Here is a 6,000-nt window from a genome sequence, read left to right on the forward strand (position 1 = left end):
GACAGTTTAGGCAGCCAGTCCCCCTCACAGCCTACACTGAAGACCTCAGCACTCACTGTGGCCATCAGAAGACGCATGCCCTGGGTTCCTCTAGGCAGCTGCTCCTTTCCGGTTAATTTATAGTTTTAACTCTTATGGTTAAGACCATTAGTATTTAACTCTTATATCTGAAATCCTTTCTAAAAAAGACTTATGTAACTCAATAATAAAAGCAACTTATTGGGCTGGGTGTGGTGGCTCATGCCTGTAATCCCAGCACTTTCGGAGGCCAAGGCAGGTGGATTGCCTGAGCTCAGGAGTTCAAAACCAGCCTGGGCAACACGATGAAATCCCGTCTCTACTGAAATTCAAAAAATTGGCTGGGTGTGGTGGCATGTGCCTGTAATCCCAGCTACTTGGGAGGCTGAGACAGGAGAATTGTTTGAACCCAGGAGGCAAAGGTGGCAGTGAGCTGAGATCGCACCACTGCACTCCAGCCTGGGTGACAGAGTGAGAGTCAGTCTCAAAAAGAAAAAAAAAAGCAACTTACTGAATTTGATACTCTTTCCTGAATATTACTCAAGATCAACTTTTTGAGCATCAGTTATGATTCCACAGTGAATACTGACCTAGCAAAAAAAAAGGCATGGGACTTGGAATCTGGAGTGACAAGTTCAAATTGTGACCCCAAATTTACTATTTTGGGGCCCTGTGAAAGTCACTTTACTCTCCTGAACTCCAGTTTTCCTAGTGTGACTCTGTGGGGTTGATGTATGGATGAATGGGGAAAGTAAGGTGTTAGAATGTAGGCACCATGAAAGCAGAGATTTTTAAACCGGTTTTATTCATCACTGAATCCTTATCACGTATAGAATCATGCCTGGCACACAGGAGACATTCAATAAACATTTATGCTAATATTCCTAAGGATGCTTTAGGAACTGTGAATTAGTGTACAAATGCTTATGGCTACTCTAATTATTGGAAAGCACAGCTAATTAGTATGAATATGTAATAAGTCTAGGACTCATATCAGGAGCTGAAGGAAGGAGAGAACCACAAAGTCCCTTTCATTAGCTTATTTTGATTTGCTATTTTTCTCTAAAAATGAAGTTTGATTCCCTCTCACCATCTTTAATATAAATCCTGTTAAGCTTTGATTATTTGACGCAAAGTTAATAGAGGTTTAAAAATCAAATATGCCTACAAAGTTCCTATACGTCACTTCACAGCTGTCCTTCTGATGGCAAAGGAAGGAACATCTGTAAGAGTACATGGAAATGCCACGTTAAATTCCGGAGTATCAACATTGAACGAGGCCTGGGATGCCAGTGCTTATGTTCACCGTGCACGTATACAAGGGAATCCTCTTACTGCCTGCGCAGCCTCCACTTCAACAACATTAGCCTTATTAAATGTGTCACATGGGGGAACATTCAACCAATTTGTGCTCCAGTTTCTTCTCCTCTAATGTAGGGTCATTGAATGTTTTCATCTGTAAGACACTGTCCCTATCACAAAGATGAATAGGAGAGGTCCTCATTCTTAGGAAATGAACAATCTAGTTGGTACAAAACTACAGAGAGCCTCACATCACATAACTTAAAAATTCCCCTAAATCCTTAACCTGTCAGAAATTTTCTGGTTTTAACTTTTAGAAAACAAAATTTAAAAAGCTCTTTTAGAAAAAAAAATCATGTTTTGGAGACTGTAATTTTCACAAGCCGATATTTTGCACATACCAGTAGCCTTGGCTGTGTCTCTGCTGTAGAGCTGAAGCTTAGTGGGCTCCCTACCTGCTGGGGGCTGAAGCCACAAGGATCTAGGTTGACTCTGAGGGGTCATGCCTCTCCAGCCTTCCAACTGCCTGACAGTGATGGAGTGTAGAGGGTTACTTCAGGGGCTAACCACCTGGGAGACACAGTCACCTGGAGGATACTGTGGACAAGGGTTGGGGATAAAGCCTGCCTATGGGGTTGTGTAAGTGACAGCTGAGCTGAGACCTGAAGAAGGCATCGAGTTACCCAAAAGAAGAGTGGAAGGTGTTCCAAGCAGAGAACAGCATGGGCAAAGGCCCAGCAATGCTAGAGAAAGTTAGGTTTGGGGAACTGAAAGTCATTACGGCCACAGCAGAGAGTGTGGTGTGTGAACATAAGGGCAAGAGAAGAGGCTGGGGAGGGACTTAGTGGCCACGTCATTCAGAGCCTAATAATCGAATGAGGGAGTCTGGACTTCACTACTGAAAGATTTTAAACTGAAGAACAACGTGATTAGATGTGTGGTTTTAAAAGATTATTCTGGTCAGTGTGGCAAATAGATTAGAAGAGAGTAAGACTAAGGGCAGGGAGACCACCTGGGCAGTTGGCGTCTTCTTGGCAGAAGACGATGGTGTCCTGACTAAAGAAGAAGCAGTGGGAATGGAAAAAAGTAGATGGATTTGGAATAATTTGGAAGGAAGACTCTCCAGGATTTGGAGATTGGTTGGGGAAGGGCGAAGGAAAGAACTGGTCCCAGACATTGATGATGTTCAGATTCTGGCTTAGTAAACCGTAACAAGTGGGCCCTTCATTAAGATAAGGAAATAAAGAGGAGAGAAGTAGTTCAGTTTTGCCCTTGTTGAGTTTGAGGTGGATGATAAAAAGGTCAGCCCAAGAAGTGGCTTCTTTGTGGGATCTGGAATGTAGGGGAGGAAGCATAAGCAATAATAACTTGAAACTGTTCTCACAACCCTTTTAGAGTCAATTAATTCATTTATTCTGGTAGTGAACTTGGGAGTAAGACACCTGTCTTGCAGGGTAATGCTGGGCACAGGCAGGCTGATGAGTTCTTGCTCTGTGGGTCCTTTTTCTCCCTTGACTGTAAAAATTTTACTTTTTTTACTACATTACAATACATATCTTATATGTGCATGACTTAAAATAGTAACAAAAGAAAATATCATGACACACATAGAGAAGTTTCTAGAACTAAACACATACCTGGATGTCCACCTTGCTGCCAGTTAGCTTGAAAAGGTTTTCAGGATTAAGGTGAAGAAAGCAACCTAATAAAGCCAAGCTGCCTCTTCACTACAGAGAGTTTTCCTAAGCTATCACCCCTACTCTCTCTCCATCACACCTTGGAACTGAGACCAGGGCCAAGATGACCCAAAATGACCAGGCCATCTCCCCGTTTCTAGCCATCCTAAAGCCTGGTGCCCTTCTGGGACCCTCTTTAAATGTATTAATATAAAGAACTGCTAAAAAGAAAGCCACAATATTTTGAACATAGCAAGATAACTAAGTAATCAAATAAATACATTAGTGAATCACATTCTAAATGAAACAATCTTCACTTATCTTGTTTAATAAATACGTATTTTCACATTTCCATTCTTGTTCAATGGAGAAACTCTTAGGGCCCCTGAACTGAGACTCTGTTCTGGCGTCATAGATAACAGCACTGAGCTGTTCTAGTACCACCCGGATGTGGTTTCCAGGGGCCCCATCTGGTCCCTCCCAGTGCAGGGCCTCTGTGGTCAGATAGCACAAAGCCAGCTCTGGGGAACCTAAAATTACCAGTCCAGTTTAAAACCTTTTTGGCTTTCCTCTTTGTAGAGGGAGAGGGAAATGGTTCATTTAGCTCTTCTGATAACTATATTTGCTCCACAACTATTTACAGGCTTGTCCTAGTAACTAGATAATTAAAAATGGGCTTGAGGAGAGGAGAAAGGCAATTCAAACAAGCAGGTATGCCAGCGCCACAAGAGGAGGACAGCAACCGTACCCAGAGCTGAGGAACGTCTGGTAGTCACCCAGGAAACATGAGGGAATGAGATACTGAGAAAAGACACCCGAAACAACATTGTTTTCTTTCTTTCTTTTTTTTTTTTTTTGAGACGGAGTCTCGCTCTGTCGCCCAGGCCAGAGTGCAGTGGCGCGATCTCGGCTCACTGCAAGCTCCGCCTCCCGGGTTCACTCCATTCTCCTGCCTCAGCCTCCTGAGTAGCTGGGACTACAGGCGCCCGCCACCTAGCCCAGCTAATTTTTTGTATTTTTCGTAGAGATGGGGTTTCACCGTGTTAGCCAGGATGGTCTCGATCTCCTGACCTCGTGATCCGCTGCCTCGGCCTCCCAAAGTGCTGGGATTACATGGCTCACACCTGTAATTCCAGCACTTTGGGAAGCTGAGGTGAGTGGATCTCTTGAGCTCAGGAGTTTGAGCCTGGGCAACATAGCAAAACCCTGTCTCTACAAAAAAAAATACAAAAAATCAGCCAGGTGTGGTGGCAGGCACCTGTATTCCCAGGTACTCGGGAGGCTGAGGCAGGAGGATCACCTGAACCTGGGAGGTCGAGGCTGCAGTGAGCTGTGATCATGCCACTGCACTTCAGCCTGGATGACAGAGCCAGACCTTGTCTCAAAAAAAAAAAAAAAAGGAGTATAATTTCCTTAAGTAATACCCCTTACCTTGTTCAACTTTATATTAAACATTTTCATTCATCCTCTTATCCAACATTTGTGACATAATAATTTTGGTATATCCTTAAGGTGAAATATTATTGTCTTTAAAACACTTTGGAAATATTTTTTGACATGTTCACCATATAATGACATGTGATAATGTAAATGACAAATAGAATGATTTCAATTAAATAGACATATATATATATGCTTTTTTTTTTTTTTTTTTGAGATGGAGTCTCGCTCTGTCGCCCAGGCTGGAGTACAGTGGCGCGATCTCGGCTCACTGCAAGCTCCGCCTCCCGGGTTCACGCCATTCTCCTGCCTCAGCCTCTCCGAGTAGCTGGGACTACAGGCGCCCGCCACCACACCCGCCTAATTTTTTGTATTTTTAGTAGAGACGGGGTTTCACCATGGTCTTGATCTCCTGACCTCGTGATCCGCCCGCCTTGGCCTCCCAAAGTGCTGGGATCACAAGCGTGAGCCACCGTGCCTGGCCATATATATGCATTTTAAAAGCATGAAAGGATTCACACCAAAATGGCAGTAGTTATTATCTTTGGGAAGCGAGATTATTGGTTATCTTTATTTTCTTCATTATACTTTATTGTATGTTCCCAATTTTCTAAAAGTATTCAGTAATATTTAATAATTGGAGCATCTGGTATGTGTCAAGTTCTGTGCGAGACTGTGGGGTGGAGGCCTTGGGAGGTGCTTAGGGAGGCCGACCTGGAAACACATTACAGTTGTGTAGGGAATGCATCAGAAGCACAACCAGAGAGATGGTAAGAAGGGGCTGGCAGCAGTTAGAAACAGCATCCCTAGGAAGGTTACATCCCTAGGAAGGTAAGATATTAAAGTTGACAGATTGTTCACCAGGTAGAGAAACATGGGCATCACACTTCAGAAAGAGAAAACAACATATACAGATATATGAAAGTGGCCTGCAAAAAACTAATCTAAATAATTAACAAGGGTTATCATAGGTGAAGAATAAACATTTGGGGAAAAATGCATATCTTCTCAAATAATCAAGAAAATATTAATACAAACTAAAGTCACTATGAGACACTGCCTGTCCATCAGATTAGCAAAGAAGAAAAATAGGACTTACAGTAGGCAAGGGAGCAGTGAGTCACACACTTTGTTTTGGTGAGAGTGGGGATAGGTCCGGCCATTCTCGGAGGCAATGCAGCAACATGTATTTAGGCTCAGCAATTTCTCAGTTCTATAAAGCTGCAATCCAAAGAACTGAATTTGAGATGTGGACAAAGATCTATGCATTCAGCTGTTTATATTTATTTCATTCACTCACTCATCTATTTACTTTGGGCAGGGATTCACAGGTGTTCACTGTATTACTTTGCTGGCATATGTGAATATGTGTTCTTTTGTATGCATCAAATATTAAATAATTAAAAGATTTAAAAACCTGAGCTAAATACACACATTACATTTCTATAGCACTTCCAAATCATTTCATCCTCGTTATCTTATTTGATCGTGACCTTCCTATAAGTTGGGTAGGGGGAGCCTTATTCTGGGAAAATCATGGACACGTGGTTCAGCATGCCACCTC

At 42.6% G+C, this 6,000-nt stretch overlaps 1 protein-coding gene across 2 annotated transcripts in view; it reads right to left on the reverse strand.

Moving 5' to 3' along the window:
• SLC37A1 (solute carrier family 37 member 1) overlaps positions 1 to 5,657 on the reverse strand; it is a 105,162-nt gene extending 99,505 nt beyond the window's left edge. For both annotated transcript variants that reach the window (XM_058427386.1, XM_058427385.1), the window contains exon 1: positions 5,536 to 5,657. The gene's annotated coding sequence lies outside the window, so the exon portion shown is untranslated. The remainder of the gene's footprint in view (positions 1 to 5,535) is intronic.
• Positions 5,658 to 6,000: the final 343 nt, after the last annotated feature.

This window comes from Hylobates moloch, unplaced genomic scaffold (genome assembly GCF_009828535.3).
Source record: "Hylobates moloch isolate HMO894 unplaced genomic scaffold, HMol_V3 SCAFFOLD_14, whole genome shotgun sequence".
In the NCBI taxonomy this organism is placed as follows: Eukaryota; Metazoa; Chordata; class Mammalia; order Primates; family Hylobatidae; genus Hylobates; species Hylobates moloch.